General features: G+C 38.5%; 1 pseudogene; it reads right to left on the reverse strand.

Annotated features, from left to right (window-relative positions):
• Nucleotides 1-83: 83 nt before the first annotated feature.
• On the reverse strand, nt 84-19,076 carry LOC148122882 (olfactory receptor 4C6-like; annotated as a pseudogene).
• Between the last annotated feature and the right edge of the window lie 5,032 nt (nt 19,077-24,108).

Below are 24,108 nucleotides of genomic sequence, written 5' to 3' on the forward strand. Positions count from 1 at the left end.
ACACCTTCCTTAGTGGTACAGTACACTTAAAGACACAGCACAATTTTTCCTGGCCGCGACTTCCAGTCAGACACAGAACTTTTCTAGCCACAGGCTGCAGGATTGGCTTTGAAGAGGAGCTGGCGCCAGAGATTTGGGGGCTGCAGTGTGATCGCTGCTGCAAGGAGCTGCGCGGAGTGTTTGGGAAAGCTAGAAAACCACGACATGGTGAGAGCGGGGCTGCTGATCCCAAATGGGGCAGAGCAGATGAATAGGTGCCAGAGCCAGTATGGTGGGTCCTCCCCAGATCTGGGTGGGAACCTGCAGCCAGATTCCCTGCCCTGTGAGGTCTCTTGCAGCCCTTGCAAGTCCTTGGACCAAGATGCAGGCCTTTGAATAACAGCTCCGTGATTGAATTTGCTCAGAGCATTAGGAATAGGGAGCTGTATGTAGAAACATCTTTCTATTCAACTCCTGTGTGCTTTTGTGCTTCCATGAAAAGCAGGTTACCAAACTCGGAGAGGCCTAGATTCCCCCAATATCTTCTAGACCTTCAGCACTTTGCATTTAATCTCTACCTGTAAGATCCATTTGATTAATTTTGTGAAGGTTGTAAAAGGCATCTCATGTGTTGTGTAGCACTCTACTACTCCAAGTCTCACAAAATAGAATTTAGCTGGGGGAGGACCCAAAACCATATGCTGACTAAGCCTATTAGAGATGCAAGAATACACATTTGTTCACCAGGATTTTCCTGACATTTGACACCAAATCATTACAAAGAAGCCCCCCACCCCTGTTTTACAACCAGCTTCTAGACCCATCCCCATATATCAAAGAACAGGCCTCTAAGCTGCTCAAGGAAGCATTACAGGGTCACAACCAACCTTAAGGCCTGGTATGCCATAAAGTTGCAGTTTTCTTCTTGAGAAAATCATAGTTCTAACAGATCCACAGTAAGACAGCAGGTACAAGTATTTGAAAAGTAGAATACTGTCGTGTTAAGGAGTGACCTGATCAAGCAAGGTTTTCATTTAGGCCCTCGGGCAGGGAGGTGGAACAGCCTGAGACCTAGGCCTTGAAAACTTTTCCTATGGCCTGGGGTATTGATGATAAATCAGAGCTCCTTTGAAACCTGGAATATGTTTGGGACCAGGGCCTTTGTGGACAGGTTGCTTCAGATCCTGAGAATCCAACTCTTTCCACCAGATGGAGCTATGGTTATCAGTCCCAAGGCTACTGTAGGCTTTGAAATTAATGTTTTGAAATACTCTGCTCCCCTTGTGTAGCATTGCTTGATTAGCTTCCTCCTGAATTTGTCCCACTACTGACTTCATAGAAGCCTCCCATTTCCTTCCATTTCCCTACTGGAACTAGTAGAGACGCCATTTTTTCTTGAGAAGCTAACTTGGCATGGGACATAGCTTGTGCTAGACCTCCCCAGTCCAGCTTTTATCTTTCCAGTTTCTACTTGTCTTATCTTGCTCAGACCCTGTTACCTTCACTATAGGACCCTGCCACTGAAGAATGACCTGCTGTTCCAGGTCTCTGAGAATATCTTTGCTGTGCAACTCTCCCATCTGCCTAAGTTCCTAGACTGGCAAGTTGCCTGTCTCTATTTAAATTGTTCAAAGTGTAACCTGGAGTGTGAACCTAAAAGACACTGAAGGATAATGGCATATGTGGGATGAAAAATCTGTCTAAGATGGTTTCTCATTGAGCATCAGTTAGAGATGGATGCATATCATCATTAGAGAGATTAGATTTTTTCTTTATTAAGTATGTGAAGTGATTTCACACATGTTAATATTAATTAATTTTAGAATAGCTGCATTTCCATCCCATTAGAAAAAAAATGTTTCTGAGACAAGCTTTCCTATGTTGACTCAGGTTGGTTTGATTCCATCTGTTGCTCTCTAGGGCAATGACCTTGCTGTCCTCTATATTACAGCTTCAAAATTCTTAAGTTAAATGACTGTGACACCTCAGAGTTTTAAAATTATCCATTTGAGCCATGTAGTCGACTATCTAATGCCGTCACAAGAAAAGGATTCACATGTGGAACATTGCTTCTGTCATCAGACCAAAATAGGAGAAATAGTTTATTATGTTCTCTGTAGGAAAAACAGGCTAGGAAATCAGCTGCCGGAGTCACCTTTATGAAGTAGGACCTGATTGTGGTATGGAGTGTGGAGTTGTGATTTTGTAATTTCCCAGCATGTTTTAATTTATGTCATGTAAATGAAAACAGACCAGATTGTGTTGGTGTGCAGTTTGGGAGGGTTATCTTGAGCCAATGAATATTGAATTTCTTATTAGGCAGCTCTGAATATGTATGTTCAATCCTGCTTGGCACAGTTGTGTCAGCTCAAAGGTTTGAGAAACCAGCCATTGACTATAACTCTATGTGTCAGGTTACAGACCTCAGCAGCCAACATATACATATGGGCAATATCAATCTTATGAATGACATTCCCTCTACTAGGGAAGAACCTATTCTTTTTCAACATCAACATATCTAAGTTTTTTGGTTCTTAAAGTACATTGATTTTATCATTTTAAAATCCCTTATGGGTATCATTTTTAAATATTTTCTTTATTTTATATATTAAATATTTTCTTAATTATATATATATTTTATATATATATGGTCTTATCTCCTTTTGTTTCTGTTCTCTAGTGTTCTAGGTCATTAATAGTCTTATTCCTTTTCTCTCAAGTGATGTTGATTATTGATTTCTGTGTAGAGCAATGTCTCCTATAGCTTAGACTTGCCTCATGCTATGTAACTGAGAATTGGGAAACTGATGTGAAATAGGGAACTAATTCCCAAATTTGTAACAGAAAAGGAGTTAGCTGCAACCAAATCCACAGTAAATGACAATAATTTATTCACAAAGTAATGACAACAAATTCCTTGCTTCTTGGCTTGAAAACCTTTATCAAAGCTATTGGCTTTGATTAGTCAATCAAAATAAGGTGATTGAGCAATTATTGTATAATATAGTGGCTTATAACAAGAATTGAGCTCAGGGCCTTACCCATAATAACTACGTACTCTATCAATGCATTCTACAGCAGTCTAGCTGGTGTTTAGAAGAATAGGTCTTTCATTTATCTTACCCATCTACAAAACTCTGAAACATTTTTCTTGAGCTCGCTAAAACTTAATTTCTTTTTCAATAACAAGATTAAAAAAAACTGTCTGTGTTTCACACCTGTACATGACAATTTTCATTTCAGTGTAACTCAGACGATTGATGAGGGGATTATGCAAGGGACAATCATCTGTAAAACACAGGCATGACCTTATCCTTCATCTCATGTCCTACAGGTAACATGTAGGTGGTATAAATTTCAGGCACTTAAAGTAGAACTACCACCATGTCAGAACTATGGGATGAGAGGGTTTTGTATAATCATCTTGTGCCCACATTATACAAAAATGAAAATATACCCATATGTACACCTCCCCTGTGATTCTGATGCTCGTAGAGACTTGGCTACAGCAAACAAAAGCTTTTTCTATAATGGATCCATGACTCAGCTCTTCATTGCTCACTTGCTGGCAGATGTGGAAATATTTACCTTGAACCAGTATGCTGCCATTCTCAAATTCATGCCCTACATGGTCATCACAAATGAAAAGTGATGCAATATGATGATTATGTTGTGTCAATGATTTCATTCCTATATTTTATCTTCCATCAGGTTCAGGATATATGATTTTGCACTGAAATTCTTCTCTTTTTTGTTTTGTTTTGTTTTTTTGAGACAGGGTTTCTCTGTGGGTTTTGGAGCCTGTCCTAGAACTTTAGCTCTTGTAGACCAGGCTGGCCTCAAACTCACTGAGATCTGCCTGCCTCTGCCTCCCGAGTGCTGGGATTAAAGGCATGTGCCACCACCGCCCGGCTGCACTGAAATTCTTGATCCATATTTTTACTGTGTTTTATGCTCGGTTATAGGTATAGGATGTCTTCATATTTTCTGCATATAACTACCCAGTTTGATAAGCACCATTTTAAAAGATATATTTTCTACAGTACAACTTTTGAACCTCATTTTAAAAATAATAGAACACTTGGTTTATGAAATAATGTCATCTTCAATTCTATTCAAACAAGCAAAGTATGTTTTTATGCAAATATTGTTGCTGTTTTGGTTATTATAGCTCTGTAACACAGTTTTAAAGATGTGATTGTGATGTCTCCGGTGGTTCATTTATTATGCAGAATTGTTTAAGTTATTCTGTTTTATTTTTTTCTGTTTTTGCAAGTGTTGCCATGTGAATTTGAACATTTTTCTTTATTTCTTTTTTGTGAAGAATTGTGTTGGATGTTGTTGTTCATTTCATTAAATTTGTAGAAGTTTCTTTTTATTGTTGTTGTTCAATCTAAGACTTCAAATACTATACAGAGCAGGTATCAAAGAGCAGACATCCATTTCTTGTTCCTGATTTTAGTGGAAACACTTAGTGGTTTTCTCTACTTAGTTTGGCATTGGCTGTGCATTTGCTATAAACCATCTACATTATATTGAAGTATATATATTGTCTCCCTAGTATTTCCAGGATCTGTATAAAGATTTGTCAAATATTTTTTCTTCATCAAATGAGGTGTTTATGTGTTTTTGGATTTTTTAATTTTAGTCTGTTTATATGGAAGATTACATTTATCGATTTACATATTTTGAACCATTTCTGTATCTCTGGAATGACACTTACTTGAGCACAATGGAAATTTTTTTATTTATTCTTGGATTTATTTTGTTACTATTTTATTGGGAATTTTCATATTCATCTCCATAAAGGAAAAGGTTCTGTAATTTTCTTTTATTTTTGGATCCTTATGTAGTTTTGGTATCAAAGTGATAGTGACTTCATAAAAAGAATTAAGAAATATTCTTTCAGTTTTATTTTATGAAATAATTTTGGAAATATTGGCCTTAGATGTTCTTTGGAGGTCTTGTAGAATTCGATGCTGAATCCATTTGCACTTGGGCTTTAATTTTTTTTTTAATGGAAGCCTCTTAATTTCTTTTCTGATTTCAATAGAGATTATGTGTCTGTCCAAAATATTTATCTGATTTCACATTGATAGTTAATATGTGTCAAGAAATTTATCCAATTTTTTTAGCTTTGCCAGTTAGATGTAAAAGGAATTTTTTATATTATACCTTATGATTCTTTAACTTTTCTTCATGTCTGTTGTGATATCTTTCATTCAATCTTAAGTCTATTAAATTGGATCGTCTTTTTCTGTGTTTTGTTGAATTTGATTGAAAGTTTGTCAATCTTGTTGATTTTTTCAAAGAAAGCTCTTTGTTTCATTGACTTCTTGCAAATTATTTTTTCTACTTCATTAATTTGACCCCTGGCTTTTGATTGCTTTTTCTTATTGTTGTTCTAGAGACTCTTTCATGTGTAATTAAGCTATTTATTTGAGAGTTTTCAAGTTTTATGTAGGTACTTAGCCCCTCTTTACTATATAATTCCTTGACAATATGTTCAAATGGCCACTTGGAGCTCTATCCAGTGCTTGACTGTAGATTTCTGTATCTGATTTCATCAGGTACTGGACAAAGTCTATGATGGGTAGTCATTTCTAGAATCCCCTCAGTTTGTGTGTTTCTATTTCAGTTTTCAAGTCTTGATCTATTTCCTCCACCCATCTGATCACTTTTTTCTTGACCTTCTTTGCTTCTTTTAAGAGATTTATTTATTTCTTCCATTTTCTGGGTTGTCTTTTTCTAAACTTCTTTAAGGGAATTATTTCCTGCTTAAGATCCTCTATAATCTTCATTAAGCAATTTTAAAGCTTATTTTCTTCTGTTTCCCCTGCTTGGGATGTTCAGCTTGTGCTGTTGTATCATCACTGTATTCTGGTGGTGCCACTTTGGTCTTTCCTTTGTTGAATGTATTTTTTACACATGTGTTTAATCTTTTCTTCCAACTGTTGTGACTTGTCTCTGTGCCTGTTCTTCCTACTGCTGTGGTTTGTGATTGTTCTTGGGTAATTTGCTGTTTTTCCAACTGGTGTGGTTTGCACCTGTGCTTATGTAGTCTGTTGTGGTTACGGGGTACGATTGGTATGAATATCATGAGAATGACATTCAGGTGTGTGAAGTTTGTTGACAGAGTTGGTCTTTATGGGACAAAGTCCAGTGGGGTGTAGGGATGGTGCCACAGCCTGGAGGCAGGTATCCCCCCTTCTTCCATGCTGTTGGGCACTGCCCCAGAGCAGTGGAGTTCCACCACAGGTGGAAGCAGAATTCAGCTGCTTTCCTGGTGATGGGATGAGATGGGGAGAGGCACAGAATGTGCCCTGAGGTTTTGTTAAGATCTAAATTTTGGGACAGTCAACCTGAGAAGTCAGTCACTCATCTGTTTTTCCAACCGATGTGTTTGAGCCTGTACCTATGTAGTCTCTTGGGGTTACTGGGAAAGGCTGTGCTTAGGAATGATGTCAAGCTGCTTGATTACACTAGGGATGAAAGAAAGAGACGGAAATTAAATCATTTCCTTGGCTCAGTATAATTGAAGTGTTGTGTTGTCACCACCAGGTTTGAGACTATACAAATGTCTCATAGCAAACTTGGGGCTTTGTGGTTGGAAGAGGGAACTTTAGGGATGATAGAATCCCTCCTCAAATCAGTTCCCCTGCTCAAGGTAGTAGATACCAACAGAGGGTAGCTTCCTGGATACTAAGAGTCGACAGGTTTTATAGATGAAGTCATGCCCAGAGCCTTTCAGTTCAGCAGAGCTTTAGGTCATTAACCATCCACCTAAAGCTATGCATTTTCTTCTTATTTGTAGAGCTGTGTTTTCATTTCACTACTTTTAGTAATTTTTAAAATTTCTTTCTAGAGTTCTTCTTTACCCTAGTCATTATTCAGTAATGAGTTGCTTAATTTCTATGAGTTTAAGTATTTATTGGGGATTGCTTTACTATCATTTTTAAGTTTTATTACTTTGTACTTATATAGGATTGCAGTGTTTTCGAATATGCAGATTTGTTTTCTATCCAAGGATTTTGTCTGTCTTAGGAATCTTCAGTCCTGTGTGTTCTTATAAGTACAACATGCATTCTTTTGTTTTGAGTTAGAATATTCTACAGACATATGTTAAGTCATTTGATGTATGATGTCAATTAGTTCTCATGTTTTTCTGTTTAATTTTTGTCCAGATGACCTGCCCCGATTAATATAGAAAACTGAGTTTTGAAATCGCCTACTATTTGGATTGATGTTAATCTGCATCTTTAAATTTAATAGTACAAACTTTTTATGAAATTGGATGCAGCAGAATTTGATGCATGTATGTTTAGTATATTAATGACTTCTTTTTCAACTGCTCCCTTGATCAAAGTGAAGTGTCCCTCCTTGTCTTTTTTGATTAGCTTTTGTTTGAAATCCATTTTGTCAGATATATGCATTACATTCCTTAGTGATTAACCCTGAGTTACCAAAAATACATGGAGTCACACTAAGGAAAGAAATATAAGCACTTCCCCCAGAGTCATTTAATCAAAAATGAATCCAGACTTGAATACTCTATATCATGCTTCTTGTGTTTTCTGTCCTCTGTTTGTTTGTTGTATAATTCTGAATCTGTGCCTGCTTGAAGGTTGTATGTGATTCTGTGAAGTCATATGTGTTTCTGTCTGTGACTGTGTGTCTCTTTGTTCTGATGTTTGTTTGAGAGTATAAATGGTGCTTATCTCTCTGTGTGTGACTGGAAATACATCTGGGTCTCTGTCCCTAAAAAAATTACTACAAATATTTTTTGAACAGCACAGAAAACATCACATAGAGGAAGAAATGGGCTACTTTACAAAACTCTTAACCAAGTTTTACAAGGAATTAAATGACTAAATCAAATTGATTCCGATTGATCCAGATAAAAAACAACACTCTTTATCAAAGAACATCCATGAATAGTAATTTTCAAACTTTATGACAGATTTCAGGATGTTGATTTCAACTCCTGTATATGCGGCTTTCAGTAAATTAAATATACATTGTCTAGGTCAGAGACATAGAAGCATAAACAATTGAAGATTTTAGCTATGTATTATCTTATTTTGTAATAGTTGACTACATGGGAAATTCAGAAGAGCAGCAGTCTTAAATGTTAAGAAAGTTCAAGATAGATTATTTATTTTGGCTATGATGTTCAGTAAAATTTCTACTGTCTTAGAATGTAAGATATTTTCAGGATTTTTTCAAAATCATATATTGGAATAGTAATACCAAATACTTTTCAAAAATAGAGATTTTACTTTGATTTGGTTTTCTATAGAGTTAGGAGGAAAAAGATGTAGTATAAATGTGATGGTTTGGCTTGCTGGGGACAAGACACTAACCGGAATAGAAAGGACCATTGTATCACTACCTGATTGTTAAGTTTGAAAGACATCCATGGGGCTGGATTCACAATGGAGTAGGGTAATGGAGAGGAGAGATCGCTGTTAGCTTTCTGGGAAGCATTACTTCCTGTGTGTAAGGTAATGACTACTCAATGTCCCCTGTTTCATTAGAAGCCTCCTTAGGGCATTTTTAACCTCTGCATACCTCAAGGTGTATATCAAAAGATTTAACATTGGCTCAATGACAGTGAAGGGCACAGCCACTATCTTGTCTACAGGGTAAGTGATCACAGGTCTGACATACAAGAAAATACATGGCACAAAGAAGAGTACAACCACTGTGAAGTGGGAAGTACATGTTGAGAGGGCTTTACGCCTTCCTTCAGAGCTAGAGGACTTTAGGGAGCAGAGGATGATCACATAGGAAGCAGTTATGTGGAGGGCCGGACCACATTCTCCATTGCTTCTAGGAACAAAGGTAGAGATTGACCTCTGTGACCCCAAGGTGTGGCGGCACACGCCTTTAATCTCAGCGCACGTGCTTTGTAACTCTCTACCGCTGTGTCCCTGCCTACTCCCGAGGTTTCACCTGGGACTGGGAGCAGTCAGCCAATCCGGGAATGACACGTCCAGGGCAGGGTCTGTTTCCTTTATAAGGGATGGGTTCCATCTTATCTGGGTCCCCACGGCCGTGTTGGCTTATGCTCTGTTCCCAAGAGACATAAAGCTATTCTGCAGAAGGATCCTAGTGTTCCGTGTGGTTCTTGCTGGCGAGAAGGTAGCGCGGGACATCTGGTGCCGAAACCCAGGACGCCGAGGAATCTTGACCACCGCACCGACGGGGATCTCTTGGATTCACTTTGGATTCAGGAAGGATTCAGAACTGCAGGGTCTGCATATCAGAGAGGTAATGTCTGTTCCTGGATTTTTCGGTTTTGAGCTCGACTTGTCTCCGCATTGGGAAGGTTTCATACAGGCCTTGATGCTTATCTTAGCAATTCTCTTATTTTCCATCAAAAATTGCTTAAAAGATGAATCTTGCCAAGCGGTTGTTGCAAGGGCGGAGGAAATTCAGGACAGAATATCAGAAACTGAATGCAGTGGGAGGTTAGACGCGCGCGTGAGAGAAAAAATTAAGGAAAAAGGACCCTCCAGGAATTCTAAGGAAGTAGAAATGGGGGAGAATATTGTCCCACAAGGCCAAAAGTTTTCTGCAGGAGAAGAGGAAGGAGAAATGGATACAGAGGAGGAAGTAGAATTAGCCAACGGCAGGGCCATGAGGTTATCCCAAACGGTCCATCCGCCTCATTATAGGCTACACCTTCCCTCAATTGCCCCTTTGGCGCCTCCTTATGAGGAAAGCCTTGGGCCAAAGACCTTTTCATTTATCCCTGATAAGGTCAAGAGAAAGCTACACTTGGCTTTCCCCGTTTATGAAGGGGAAAACGGGCGATTACATGCACCTGTGGAGTACAATCAAATCAAAGAATTAGCAGAGTCAGTCAGAAAGTATGGAGTGACTGCTAATTTTACCTTAGCCCAGTTGGATAGATTGGCCTTGTCTGCCATGACTCCAGCGGACTGGGAAACAGTTGCAAAAGCATCGCTCATCAGCATGGGTCAATATTTGGAATGGAAAGCGCTGTGGCACGAGGCAGCCCAGGAACAGGCCAGAGCTAACGCTCAGGCCTTAATTCCAGAACAACAGCAATGGACATTTGACCTCCTGACTGGGCGAGGGCACTATGCCGCTGCCCAGACAAACTACCCTTACGGCGCCTACCGCCAGATAGCCGATACAGCTGTAAGAGCATGGAAAGCCTTGTCAAAAAAGGGAGAAGGGAGCACTCCGCTCACTAAGATTATACAAGGGACTCAGGAGCCTTTTTCAGATTTCGTGGCAAGAATGATTGAGGCAGCAGGACGCATTTTTGGCGATACTGATACGGCCACGCCCCTAATTGAGCAGCTCATTTTTGAGCAAGCCACGCAGGAGTGCCGTGCCGCCATAGCACCTAGGAAAAATAAAGGGCTACAGGACTGGCTCAGGGTCTGTAGAGAACTAGGAGGACCCCTGACGAATGCAGGTTTGGCTGCAGCCATCATGCAATCACAAAAACACCATTTTAAAGGGCCAGACAGAAGAGTTTGTTTTAAATGTGGGAAGCCAGGACACTTAAAAAGGGACTGTAGGTTATCGGAAAAGGAGAGAGCGCCCCCTATGCTTTGCTCACGCTGTGGTAAAGGTTATCATAGGGCAGAGCTCTGCTACTCCGTTAGGGGCGCCCATGGTAAGATCCTCCCACCATTAGGAAACCCACAGATTGATAATCCAAAAAACGGGATGGCGGGCCCTTGGTCCCAGGGCCCCCAAAAATATGGGAACAAGTTCGCCAGGGCAATGACCGAGGGACCCTCGGAGGCAGAACAAGAGTGGACTTGTGTGCCTCCACCGACTTCTTATTAATGCCTCAAATGGGGGTACAGCCCGTCCCTGTGCAGCTGCCTGAGCCCCTACCCCCTGGAAGCGTGGGCCTGCTTTTAGGACGTGGCTCGCTTACCCTACAGGGATTAATCGTCCACCCAGGTCTCGTTGATAGTCAGCACACTGCTGAGATACAAGCCCTATGCTCTTGCCCTAGTGGAGTTTTTTCCATCAGTAAAGGAGACAGGATAGCTCAATTACTGCTTCTTCCGGCAGACATCCACCAGAGGCCGGAGAATAGATTAATGGGGTCAACAGGACAGGATTCAGCTTACTTGGTTGTTAGCCTTCAAGATCGACCCAAACTGCCCCTTTGGGTCAATGGTAAACGCTTCAAAGGCATTTTGGACACCGGCGCAGACAAAAGTATTATCTCATCGCGCTGGTGGCCACAGTCCTGGCCAGTTACTGAGTCGTCTCATGCCCTACAGGGCTTGGGCTACAGTGCAAATCCCACCATTAGCTCCACCAGATTAACCTGGGAAACAGATGAAGGGCAGTCAGGATATTTTACACCATATGTCCTCCCCCTGCCGGTCAACTTATGGGGAAGAGACGTGATGCAGGGCATGGGATTGACCCTATCTAATGCATATTCATCTCGGGCCCAAGATATAATGATCAAAATGGGTCATAGGCCAGGAAGGGACTTGGGTCGCTCCCAGCAGGGAATACGGGAGCCAATAAATCCCAAACCTAATATCAGCAAACAGGGCCTGGGTTTTTCCTAGGCGCCACTGGGGCAGCACGGCCCATACCGTGGAAAACAGAGACCCCCGTATGGGTTCCCCAGTGGCCACTTACCTCTGAAAAGCTGGAAGCAGTGAATCAGCTAGTTAAGGAGCAGTTGGCTCTGGGACACATAGAACCATCCACCTCTCCGTGGAATACACCCATTTTTGTCATTAGAAAGAAATTCGGAAGGTGGCACTTGCTGCATGATTTGAGAGCCGTTAATGAACAAATGCACCTCTTTGGGCCTGTGCAGCGAGGACTCCCGGTGCTTTCAGCTTTGCCCAAAAATTGGAGTTTGGTAATAATAGATATTAAGGATTGTTTCTTTTCTATTCCCTTGCATCCTGCTGATAGGCCTCGCTTTGCTTTCACGGTTCCTTCAGTTAATCATATAGAGCCTGATAAGCGTTTTCAATGGAAAAACCTCCCTCAGGGTATGTGTCTCAGTCCGACCATTTGTCAGATGTTTGTGCAGGAGGCTCTTAAACCGCTTCGTGAACGGTTTCCATGTTTGCTCGTGGTTCATTATATGGATGATGTCCTTATGTGTCATGAGGACTTACAGGTCCTAAAGGAAGCCTACCCACTACTCGTTAAAAGTTTACAGCTATGGGGTCTTCAAATAGCCGCTGAGAAGGTCCAGATTGCAGATACTGGCCAATTTTTAGGTTCTGTTATTCTTCCTGAAAAGATTTTGCCTCAAAAAATAAAAATTTATAGAGATGATTTGCGAACGTTAAATGATTTCCAAAAGTTGTTAGGAGATATTAATTGGCTGCGACCGTTTTTAAAAATCCCCTCTGCTGATTTGAAGCCATTGTTTGATATCTTGGAAGGGGATACTCATATTACTTCCCCTCGGGCCTTGACGCCGGCAGCAGAGGCAGCCTTGTTGCTAGTGGAGGAATCCATTAAGGAGGCACAGCTGTGCCGTATTGATGAGACTCAACCATTTGCTTTATGCGTGTTTAAAACAAGAAAGTTACCCACCGCTGTGCTATGGCAGGACGGACCGTTACTGTGGATCCATCCGCATGCTTCTCCTAACAAAAGTATTGAGTGGTATCCCGCCGCTATAGCTCAAATTGCCCTTAAAGGCCTTAAAATGTCTGTTAGTCATTTTGGCAAGCACCCAGAGGTTATGATAATTCCTTATACCTCCTCTCAGGTACAAACTTTGGCCGCTGCCTCTGACGATTGGGCCATTTTGGTTACCATCTTTTCAGGGAAAATTGATAATCATTATCCTAGACATCCTCTATTGCAGTTTGCTGCATGTCATCCCATTGTGTTTCCCCGAGCTACATCTTTTGCTCCGTTAAAAGACGGGATAACGGTTTATACAGATGGCTCCAAGAATGGTGTGGGAGCCTATGTTGTCGGTTCTAAAACATATATAAAGAACTTTTCTGCCACCTCGCCCCAGGTGGTGGAATGTATGGTGGTTTTAGAGGTTCTTCAAAGATTTCCTTGTCCCCTTAATATTGTTTCTGATTCTGCCTATGTGGTTAACGCTGATAAATTATTAGAGGCCGCTGGAATTATAAAACCTACTAGTACAGTGGCAGCTCTTTTCCAGAGGATACAGGATTGCTTATTAAGTAGGAGAGCTCCATTTTTTATCACACACATAAGAGCACATTCGGGGCTTCCAGGCCCAATGAGTTTGGGCAATGACCTGGCTGATCGTGCTACGCGGCTTGCTGCAGTAGCTCTTGCCTCCCCGTTGCAGACCGCTAAAACCTTTCATGATAAGTTTCATGTTACAGCTGAAACCCTGCGCAAACGTTTTTCTCTTACCAGAAAAGAGGCTCGTGATATTGTAACTCAATGTCATAGCTGTTGCCAGTTTCTTCCTATCAGACACACTGGCGTGAACCCTAGAGGGATTACGCCTTTGCAAATATGGCAGATGGACGTAACTCATATCACTGCCTTTGGAAAACTTCAGTATGTGCATGTGTCAATTGACACATGCTCTGGCATTATTCATGCCACACCGCTTACAGGAGAAAAAACCTCTTATGTCATTCAACATTGCCTTGAGGCATGGAGTGCTTGGGGCAAGCCCACATTTTTAAAAACGGATAATGGGCCTGCCTATACTTCTCAAAAGTTTAAGCAATTCTGTGCGCAGATGCAAGTCACCCACATTACAGGCCTGCCTTATAACCCCCAGGGGCAAGGTATCATAGAACGAGCGCATCGCACCCTCAAATCTTATCTACTTAAGCAGAAAGGGGGAATATTGACAGAGCTGCCCACGACACCAAGGGTGGCCATCGCCATGGCTCTGTTCACCATAAATTTTTTAAATCTGGATGATAATGGCCAAAATGCTGCAACACGACATTGTTCGGATTCGCAGCGGCCCAAAGATTTGGTTAAGTGGAAAGATGTGCTTTCTAATGAATGGAAAGGCCCGGATCCCATCTTATTGAGATCCAGGGGAGCTGTTTGTGTTTTCCCACAGGATCAAGAAAGCCCATTCTGGCTGCCAGAGCGATTGACCCGAACAGTGAAGAGTGATCCACAACACACGGATTCGCCTGAGGACCTGGCTGCTGTTCCTCTTGCCATTTTGCGGATGGATGACAGAGCACCGATGGAGGACACTCTCAGCCTTCCTGAAGTTGTTACCAGTCAACCATAGGATGGCTGTGTCTCCCCGATTTTTTACAACCAATAAGATTTTGGGCCCCCTCCCTACTGTCCTAGAGATGATTTATAAGCTTGGTCGTAGGACTTCAGTCCTGGGCCGTGTCTCTCATTCCCCTACTTCAAAGAATGGGTGGGGGTGGAAATGTTTTGGAACAGTCCTATGCTATGGATTAGTGTTTTTCCTATGGATGGTCTGCTGACTCAAATCCTAAAATTGTAGGGACAAAGTGGTTATTGCACAAGCGCTGGCTGCCCTGAAACAGGGGGCCTCTACTGATGTGTGGTTATCTAAAGCAGTAGGGTTTAAGCCAACCAGCTCCTGCACCCCTAGGACTGTGGTCCATTGCACAGGGTGGAGTGCTTGGCTTAGCTAGCCCTGAAGGTTGTCGAGCTGAAGAGCATCGCACAGAGAATGGCCCTCTCTGAGAGATAAGTCGCTCTGCTTAAGGGTTTTCTGCTGTATATTCCCTTTCCCAGAAAAATGGCAGAGGGCAGGCCGGATAGGTTCCAGGTGTCATGAGCCTAGGGACAGATTCCGTGTAAGCCCATTTTTATGTTTTCATTTTGGGAAGTGCGACCTCTATCTTTACCTTCCTAGGGAGTTGCCTTTCTGCAAAGAAGTAAAAAAAGGGGGATATGATGTCCCGCGCTACCTTCTCGCCAGCAAGAACCACACGGAACACTAGGATCCTTCTGCAGAATAGCTTTATGTCTCTTGGGAGCAGAGCATAAGCCAACACGGCCGTGGGGACCCAGATAAGATGGAACCCATCCCTTATAAAGGAAACAGACCCTGCCCTGGACGTGTCATTCCCGGATTGGCTGACTGCTCCCAGTCCCAGGTGAAACCTCGGGAGTAGGCAGGGACACAGCGGTAGAGAGTTACAAAGCACGTGTGCTGAGATTAAAGGCGTGTGCCGCCACACCTTGGGGTCACAGAGGTCAATCTCTACCTTTGTTCCTAGAAGCAATGGAGAATGTGGTCCGGCCCTCCACACAGTTAGAATAAGGAAAATGGCCATACACATCACTCCACTGTTGACAATGACCAAGAGACCTAGAATATAGGTGTCCATGCACGCCAATTTCAGCAGTGGAAATAAATCACACATAAAGTGATCTATGATATTCGGGCCACAGAAAGGTATTTGATACATGAAAAGAAGCTGAATGGTTGCATGTGCACATCCACCAACCCAAGTCCCTCCTACCATAAGGCAACATACTCTGGGACTCATGTTTGTCAAATAATGCAAAGGTTTACAGATGGCCACATAACGGTCATAGGCCATCACAATGAGAAGAATTATCACCACACCACCGAAGAAGTGATCCAGAGCTGAGTCATGCAACCTTCCAATGAAATGGAAATGTTCTCAGAGAAAGAGTCCACAATTAACTTGGGGGTAATGATAGAAGAGTAAGTAATCTCCATGAGGGATAGCAACTTAAGGATAGAAATACACGGGAGACCTCAGACCAGGACTTCTAGTTATTGTTACCACAATCAATATGTTTCCTAACATTGTTGCTACATACATGAGTAGGAACAAAACTGATAATATTTTTCTTAATTATGGATTCTTTGTAATTCCCAAAAGAATAAAGAATAGCTTCTCCATCTGATGCGAGTTGATAAAATCATGGAATTCTGAACTCAATAATCTGCATAAGAAATGTTTTTTTTTAATCAGTAGTTATTGGTTTGTTGGGCAGTTTGGGGGCACTGTCTAATAATCACTTTATCATTCTTTTCTCCATCTTGTACTACAAAAACCAAGCACTAACAATAAAAGCTTTATGACAGTTTCAACTCTACTGCTCTAGGAAGCTTTACACTCATGCAGTTCATGCTTTCTGTTCTGTGTTTTCTGCTTGGATTTGAAGTCTTATTATTACTTCACTGTATACATATTCTTAGGATATGCTAGAACAAGCTTTGGCCAACTAATGATTACCAGTTTCATGTTTTTTCATTAATTTGTCTTCCATTATCATTCTCTTCATACCTTCACTTTATCTTTTTACAAACAAAAAAAAAAAGAAATTCTACTTAATGTGCAAGACCTATTTAATGTTTGCATTTTTAAACTTGAAGTTAAAATGATAAATTCTATTTATTTATTAAATAATCAAAACACTTGGAAAGTATAATAATTTTTATTTGTTTATTTCCTGTCAATACTGTCTCCTTGGAATGACCTAGCTGAAGAACCATATGCAAAACTCTTGACTTAGCAGTGACTATATTCTTCAAATTGTATGTCTTCTAAAATTGAATCATTAATATTACTAATATACATTGCTGATATCCATTGATTCTCTACTACGTTTCATAAACAGGAATTTCTATAAAGTCATTTATTCACTTTTGAGAGTAGCATATAAGTCTAAAGAAGTGAAAGAAAACCTAAATTTCACATTGCCAGTAATACTGGAGCCAAATTAAATCAAGGTCTTGTTACTTTTAAAATTAATACTAATAAAATATGCATTGTGGCCCTTTGGATAATATCAAAGAGACAACATCAATAAGTTATTGTGGTTCTTTATATTCTTTTATTTTCATAACTATCAAGCATTATAGATTCAAGTTTCAGCTAATAATTGGATAGACAAATTCAGTAACAACTGTGTATCAGACTCCAAATTATAATGCTGTATATATAATTATTAGCTGAGTTATCTTGCAGTCTCTACATTTTCTGATCAATATTTTAAGAGAATATACTCAGCACCCCTACAATTGAAATAACATCATCCTATAATGAGTCAATGTCAACTGGATGATATTAATAATGTATCATTAAAGATATGGTAACTCTATTGGCACTCCTTTATCATAACTAAATATTGCCTTCTTGTGACGTGATATTTCCAGATAAAATTAAGAATAAAAATAAAATTAATAGCAAGGATAAAAGCAAGATTATTCTAAATAATACTTAAAGTATCAATTAAAAATCATTTGTCTGCATAAAATTATATTTTAAGAAGGGTTTAAGCTGATTTATCAATTATCACATATGTTTGATATTACATGATATTACTATTACTAGATCTCCTCACTTGAGAATGAGGAAACTAAACCTTAGAAGCCTAAACGTATCATCAGAAAAGCATGGAAATTATGAATCAGGCTCTCTCAGCTTCTTCCTTCCTTCCTTCCTTCCTTCCTTCCTTCCTTCCTTCCTTCCTTCCTTCCTTTCTCTTTTTCTTATTTCAACCTGGTTCAGGGTTTTTCTGTATAGCTTTGGTGCCTGTCCTGGAACTAGCTCTTGTAGACCAGACTGGTCTGGAACGCATAGAGAGCCACCTGCCTCTGCCTCCTGAGTTCTGGGATTAAAGCCATGCGCCACCACCTCCCATCTAGGCTCTCTCAGTTTGAAGTGATAGGTCTTCATCATTACACTAACCTTTTGTAGAACAGCATTAAGATCTCTGCACTCTAAATAATTTTCTGCCAGAGAAGATCAGTAGAATAAAAGTAATTTTTCAGTAAGGAGTAACTCTCTCTATCATATGGAGACAGTACAAAACATTTGTCATTTGACTTAAATAATAAGAGAGCCTTTAAAGTCTCTGCTATTTTTAAACCTATGAAACAGACAAATTCAAATTTCCAATATCTTTCTTCCAAAAATTATTTTGTTTTAATATTTTTGTAGTTAAAATATGATTACACTATTGCACCCCTTTTATTTCCTCCTTAATACTACAATTTAACTCCTTTATATTAAGTCTCATTTTCTTTAATTCCTGTTATACACACACACACACACACACACACACACACACACACGTAAATACAATGTTTCTTATATGTACATGACTTCAGTGTTAAGACTTGGCATTGGTTATCTTACTGATATTCTTAATGAAGTGGATAGAGCACATTCTTATATATTAAAACTGAATTTTATTTTTAACTCTGACTTGTAGGATATGTTAATAGTTTAATTCCTCTCTGGGTCTCAGAATGTTTGTCCCAAAATGTTAAACAGCTAAAAGTTTGAAGGAGTGATCTAAAGCTTTAATTTTCACAACAATTTCCACTTAGTTCTTATGTTGTATGCAATCACACTGCCTAACATATATAAAAATCCCATGCATTAGGTAATATTTATAACCCTGCATTTTTGGAAAGAATAAATAATCAGGGAACTTAGAATGATTTTGTTTTTATTACACATCTCCTTACCCTGACATAATCTATTTTTCCCTGTAGATAATATTTCTGTTTTGCTGTTCTCTCTCATTAAAAATCTAGCATATCTTTTAATAAAGAAACAAACAGTTCAGTTAATTTGATTTCTCTATTAGAGTAAACTGACTTAGTTTTCTTTTGTTCTGAGGTCCATTACTAATAACTGGAATAGTTGGACACGGTGTTTTACAAAAATAAACTTTGCTCTAGGAAACCTGAATTTTGTGGTAAACTTGGTTTACAGATTCAGAAGGAGTCTTAATCTTAAAAAGCAAACCAAGAAACAACCAAAAAAAAAAAACCAGGCTGTGAGAAAAGAACTATTTTTATCTTAATATCAGACTCAATAAAAAAAAGTTTGGATATCTTATAACCGTTGAAAAGCCTTTGAGTGGACACATTATCAACTTAACGAAAGGAACAAATTACTCTTCACCATGACTCTTGAATTGTGTTCTGCTGCCTCTGATCATCCCGTTATAAGTCACCAATCACTCCCTCTCCATAACCACTTACCTGGTACCCTCCTCACCATGTCATCCACGGCATTTGTTACATGAACTTGCATCACGGCATTTGTTACATGAACTTGCATCGGTGACACAGCAGTAATATTATTTGGTTTCAGGTTTTCTAATTTCATGTCCAGTTTATCATCTAAAGAACGGCTGAGGATGACTCATCGTCTTTCCATCACTTTCAATTCTGTGATATTTGTACACTAACAGTTTAATTAAATTTAATTTATTCTTTCAAATTAACCCCATTCTGGGGAACCTGCACTGAACCATGAGGACTCAGTAAGTCTGGTATCAGGCTTGACTCTAATACTGAAAGAGTTCTCATCAGGTTGTTACCACTGTATTATTCTTTAAATGTACTACTTAACACCTTCATCTCTATTTCATCTATTCCACATGATGTGACCAAGCTTCAGAGCTGAATCTTACCTGGGTTTTCAATTCTGTGTTGAGCCACTGTTATCAGATCTCTATTGTTTGATAGTTTTCAAGTACACACACACACACACAAAAAAAAAAAAAACTGAAATCATTGTTAGCTAAGAACTCTTCACTCTGAGGTGATTATGCCCACAAATATAAAAAAGGTGATTTAATTACACATTAAAATACAATTATGAGTTTGTTGGGTGTGTCAACTATTTCAATAATATCAAATGGCATCTTAGATTAATAGTAACATCAATAAAACTCAGGTAAATGTTAACATTTTCCCAGTTTCATTTCTATGTTAATTTACCTCTGTGACCTCAAAAAACCAGTTACCTGATAATCCCAGTGGGCAAATATAAAAATTGTAAATAGTGAACACATAAATTGTCTAAGCCGACATGAAGATGACCCAAAATGCTGCCCTAGCAGTGATGTTCTTACGTGAAACGAATCTTTCTAGGATATGTTGGAAATCAGAGCAGCAACAAACAACTTACAATGCATGGGAAATTTCCTCGATAGGAACAGAGTTCCCAAAGAATTAAGGGTAGAGATTACACAAAGATACACTGTAGGTTCTTAGATTTAAATAGTCAAACAACCTACATTTTCATTAAATAGGAACAATTCCCTACAACAGTCATCAGAGCTTGTCAAAAACCCATTCATGGTACTCTACCTATCATTTGGTGGTATTTTGAGCTTAACTTTATAAACAGCATTCAAAGAATATTTTAGAAGATACACATTTATCACACCCTCTCTTAGGTAGTGGGCTCAGGGGAAAGAAGTCAGACAGTAAGGTGGGAACGGCAAAGACTTTCAAGATGAGGATGATTGCATCATTCCAACTGCATCCCTTTGTGACTGTATCTCTACTGACTCAGGATCTAATGACTTTACCATAAATTCTCTCCATCCACTCTGAGATCAGGGTTTTCCCCGGGGTAGAAGCGCACTAGATGAAGACCACCTGATATTGTATGAGTAACGACCAAGCAAGCAAAACAAACACAAAAAAGACATCATAGAATGACCCATTTAGTTGCTTGTTCCAAACATAAACAGCCTTTCAGGAACTGAACAGCCTCACAATAATGCATCTTCCTAAAATCAGATAAGTGAAAGCAAATCCTACTTATATTGCTCATTTAGCAAGTATCCTGGAAGAAGATTTATTCTCACACCACCAATCTCTTTACTTTTTTTTGGACTACTGTTGAAATTGTACCAAATAATATTTAACTCTAGGCTAGCTGAATGTGTATATATGTATACATATGTATGTATATATATATATATATGTGTGTGTGTGTGTGTGTATGTACATATATGTGTAATGCTTTAGCTAATATCAAAGACTAAATTCTTTCTCATACTAGAAGAATTAATGTTCTACAGTGTTTTCAATTAGAAAGAATTGGAGCTTCTTCCAAACACAAAAACTCAAACACATGTGAAGTCAGACACTGTGACAGCATGCATGAGACCTACACAGGTTTAAACCAGACAAAAATCCCAGCACTCAGAGGGGGAAGTGAACACAAAATTACACACCTAACCAAAAAGTTATTTGCATTATATATTATATAATTATATAATTTGCATTATATATTATACCTGCTTGGAAAGGAAACATCAGTTTCTCCAAAAGATTGTCTTAGAGGGTAGGCCCCATGATCAGGAATGGTTAAACCAATGCAAAATGATCTTTGTTTTTTTGTGTGTGTGTGCTTTGGGGTTTGTTTTGGTAATCTTTTTCTTACTAGATTTCTTGTTTTTTCACTTTGTTTGTTTTCATTTGTGTTAACATAGTTTTCACTAATAGACTATATATATATGTATATATATATATATATATATATATATAAAATAGCAGGGTGATAATATTGTTAATATATACTACTGATTGCCCTACTATAACTCACACAGTAGAATACCTTGCAAAAGAATAAAAGAAAAACAAACAACACATATTTTTCATTTAGTGATTAGAAAATGAGGCTTTTTTTTGAAAATGAGGCTTTTAAGAGAAAGAAAAAATTACATAAAGTTGATTTAAAATACCTAGGAGTCCTTGTATCTACAGCTTGACTGACATAATCGCCATAGAGCACAAACCATAGACATGACATAAATATCATACCAAAGGACATAATGAGACCATGATCAGACCTCCTTAACACAGGTTTCTGATTCTATTTTTTGCATATTAACTTTATCTCCACATGAAAGAAATAGTTCTGAAAAATAATGACTATATCTACACAAAATTTTCCCATGTTTTAACATATAAACATTACATCATGATTCAAGATCCATTGAGTACATTATCAAATGTAATTTTTCGCATTAAGTAAGTATCATTTCAGTTCCCATGATGAAAAAGAGAAAACTGAGCTTGAGGACCATCTCCTGTAAAATTAGTAAGGATTATGAATTTTCCAATAATTTTAAAGTACATTAAATAGTAGTTCAATCCTCTGAAAAAGTGAAAACAAACAAGAAAAGACAGATACCTAATTATTCCAGTAAGCAAAAAACAAAAATTGTGAAAGTAAGTTTTAAAGTAAGGTAAATTGTTTAGCTAAAAAATTTCATCTTTTGCCGGTTCCTTTTCAATTCATCTTGTAAGCCAACTTGTAAGCAGTTTTCATGTAGGAATTAAGTACTAAGAAACTATGTGTAATAAAATGGTTTTGTGAGTATGTGAACTTTCAAAAACACCTGTATTTCATTTTCAATGATTTTTGAAATAAAGTATGACACCGATTAAAATACATAAACAAGATATTTTTATTTTACAATTATAATCAAAAACCACACTTTTATATAACAAATATATCAGAAGCTATTAGGTGAGAATATTTTGGCGTAAGTCTAATGTATCTGTTCTAAAATTTACTTCTGTTTTAGGTCACTTTTTTTTCTGTAAATTAAGGATACTAGAGTTCAAGATTTAAGGTTTCTGTGACATTCTGTGACTTGAAATGATTTTATAACTTTTCTGAACTCGTTTTTACTCTTCAATGGAAGAGAAATAGTCACATTAGTTTCTTCATTTCAAATGAGCTGTAAGAGCCTGTTAGAAGGTTTAAGATAAAACTTAAACGACAAAAATCGGTGCTTGCCCCTGATTTTTGGTGAAACATAACACAAAATAATAAATATCAAATTTCATAAATAAATCTTTACTGATTTTAAATTACATGTCATTATTTGCATTACAAGGTAAACTTGTAGGAGACATTGTTGACAGAGGTTTTCTGTGTCGCCTGGTCCCACAGCTATTCAATACCAAAGAATGAGCACATTGTACATCAGGTACATCATGATGGTGATTGCAGGAATTATTCCACCACTGAGAGCAACCAAGAGGCAAAGAAGGAAAGTGTCAGCACAAACCAGTTGTAGCAGGGGGAACACATCACAAAAGAAATGAACCAAGACATTGAGGCCACAGAAAGGGATCCAGAAGGAAACAAATGTCTGCCCAATAGACTATAGAAAACCCACTATCTAACACCTTCCCACTATGAGACAGCAAGTGTGGTGGTTCATCCTGATCACATAGCTCAGAGGTCGACAGATGGCCACACTCGGTCAAACACCATAACCACAGGGAGGACACTCTCTTAAGCTCCTAAGAAATGCTCAACAAAATGATGATTCATGCAGACATTGAAGGAAAATTTTTTGTCTCTAATAGTAAGTCTACCAACATTTTAGGGATTGTACAAAAAGAATAATGTGCATCTATCAGAGATAAGAAAGCCAGAGTTTGAAGAGTTTTTCTGTGACAGTGATGATGATGGTGATGAATAATTCCAAAATTAGAACTCACTGTAGCTGGGGGCTCAGTGTCAGTCCCATGAGGATGAATTCAGTCATATTCATTCTGTTTTCTCTCATTTGAAAGTTGCTGGGGAGCTTAGAAGCACTGAACTAGCTTGGAAAAAAGAATCTTAATAGGAGCATTGAGGAGAAACACTTCATAGTTTTCAGATGAGAAGAAAACATTTTAATAATGTAAATTATTTTGTTGCATTGTATGCAGAGAGAAACACACTATGCAACCTCTTTTATAGAACAAAATTAGAATTTACCTCAACATCTTATAAGAAATTTTATTTGAAGACAAGTGTAAACTAAATTTACCATTGAAGAAATGTTTTTGTAACCCTCAGTTTAATTCCTACCCATTCTTAGTTAGCATATGCATACTTATCAGTCAGTATGAAATAAGTTTCTTAAATAAATTATATCAGTCTATAGATAGTGTATATGCTTGTCTATATGTGTACACTTGCACATGCTAATAGTTATCTAGATATAAGTTTATGTTAAGATTTACTTAGCAGTCAATTTATAAGGTCATTTCTATGTACTTATTAATTACCTCTAGTCAGTAAAAGTACACTAGTAAAAATTGCAAATCAAGCCTTTTCCTTTCTTCATAGCAATTGGAGATAGGTAATTTAAAAAATAAAATTATTGAACATATCTGTTTGTAATACTTGCCCTGAAAATGATATGGCAAGATAAGCCAAATATAGAGCCTTACTTAACCATATAATTATGTTCAATACAGTGTTCAAAGAACTCTATTAAGGTAGAATACATAACAAGTATAGAAGAGAGTGAAGAAGGAGCTAAGATGACATCTAAAACAAGGAAAATCCCCGTGAAATGCACAGAGTTAAAGTCTATTACCTAGTGGGC

The sequence above is a fragment of the Myodes glareolus genome, chromosome 2 (genome assembly GCF_982192425.1).
Source record: "Myodes glareolus chromosome 2, mMyoGla1.1, whole genome shotgun sequence".
Lineage (NCBI taxonomy): Eukaryota > Metazoa > Chordata > Mammalia > Rodentia > Cricetidae > Myodes > Myodes glareolus.